Source organism: Dinoponera quadriceps, unplaced genomic scaffold (genome assembly GCF_001313825.1).
Source record: "Dinoponera quadriceps isolate SergipeBrazil2010 unplaced genomic scaffold, ASM131382v1 scaffold1814, whole genome shotgun sequence".
Classification (NCBI taxonomy): Eukaryota; Metazoa; Arthropoda; class Insecta; order Hymenoptera; family Formicidae; genus Dinoponera; species Dinoponera quadriceps.
Window position 1 is genome coordinate 61399 of NW_014556249.1, and position 2034 is coordinate 63432.

The window sequence follows — 2034 nt, forward strand, 5'->3', positions numbered from 1 at the left end:
AACAAGATGGAGCAACAGCGCATACAGCCCGCATTTCTATGGCGAAACTGAGGCAAATGTTCCCTACTCGACTCGTCTCTCTGAGGGGTGATTTGGGGTGGCCAGCAAGATCGCCCGATTTGAGCATTTGTGACTTTTTCTTGTGGGGGTATCTGAAAGAAAAAGTCTTCAAGCATCGTCCCCATACCCTACAAGAACTGAAAAGGAGAATCATCGAAGAGGTGAACGCCATTCCGATTCAGATGTGCCAAAACGCAGCCCGAAGCTTCCAAAATCGGCTACATCAGTGCATTGCTACTGGAGGCCGCCATCTTGCAGATATCGTTTTTAAACGTTAATGTAAAAAAACTGTTTGAAGTACCAAAGGTAATAAAAAAATTTCCAATCCTCTACATTTAATAGTATTTTATTGATTGCTCTCCAGAATGAGGGCATACCTTTCGCCGCACCCTGTATAAGGCGGTACAACGAGAGACTCGACACGAAGTGTTTCCGGTTCAAAGCCGCAACACACCTTACCTTAACTTTTTTTAGAAAAAACAGGCTTATATGGTGTGCGCTTCCCAAGCACGGAGCAAAGGTCGTAGCTTTTTCCTCTCAGCTGGACCTGGCTCGGGCGAGGATTTTTTCCTCCTTCGCCAAAACCTCTCGGCCAACAGGCTCAGCAAACTTCCTTATCGGTTACACTGCCTCAAGGACATCGCTACGGACGAGAAAGAACTACTGTATCATCAAGCAGCGGCAACGACGCTCCGTCTTCAGCCAGCACTCCGTCAGCATATCAGCATCAGCGCGCCTCTCCAACAACGCACCATCTTCAGCCAGCGCTCCGTCAGTATCAGCAGCAGCGCGCTCGTCTTCGGCAGCGCATCTCTTTGGTAGCGCACCTTTTCAGCAGCGCCCTTTTCTCGACAGCGCACCTTCCTCGTCAATGCCGAGCTCGCGGTGCAGCACCTCGTCACCGAACTCCCGGTGCGGCACTTCAACGCCGAACTCCCGACACAGCACCTCGACGCCGAGTTCCCGGCGCAGTATTTTAACGCCGAGGACCTCAAGCAACGCAATTTTCGAGTGTACTTGACCCGCGAGACTAAAAAGCCGCCTGCATACCTGCAAACCTTAGCTGTAGTACTCAGAAGAGCACGTATCGCATACGAGGACCGCCGAAGCAGACAGTTTCACATCATCGGGCTCCCGAGAGTCAAGATGCACGGCGACTACCCGACTCACATACCGCAAGACGGATTTATCAGGTATCCCACCGTACTAACGTAGGACATACACGTGACTCATCTCACATATCTATTGACATGAGTCAATAAATGAATATGAATTCAGTAAAGGATTATTGTTAATCGAAAAGAGCTCTCCCTGACTAGATTATTTTAACGTATCTTCTGATCAGCACCGGAGCAACACAATCAAACTACACCGGCAAAAATGATAACCAGGTCATTGCGCGGCTTCAGATTACTGTTGCAACCGATTTTTGGTTCTGTGCATCCGAATCGTGGGGGCAACTACCGCCCGGCGGAGCCGGGACGTGAGAGCGACTGTTCAATAAAAAAAAAGATAGGCGCGTTGTGCCGCACTACCATAGAGGTTGTGATCGACGAAGCCTCTCCGGGCTTCGAATCCGGTAGGTTTCCATTCGCGTTCAAGGTTCGTCCCGAACGAGACCGGTAGCCGCCGAGTAACTAACCCTTTCGGTACATTTGACGAGTAAGACTCGTCATCTGCTTACTTGGGCATAAAATGTATTACTTTTACTTATTAATCCATATAGCGACAAATTAAATCCGTCCCATGGGCATAAAAATCTTAAAATAATTCAGTACTCAAAAGGTTAAAGCCGAAGAAGAGACGGTTGGACGGTCACGCCAAAATAGGGCCGAATTAAAAAGGCGGAAGGTTGGAGTGAATATATTGCTTGCCTTTATTGATTTGGCAGATCGGAATGTAAAGATTTCGCTAATTCGATAGTGTTGCATTGTACAGAGTAAGGTCTCGCAGTCGATCATTCCGTGGAGCTCT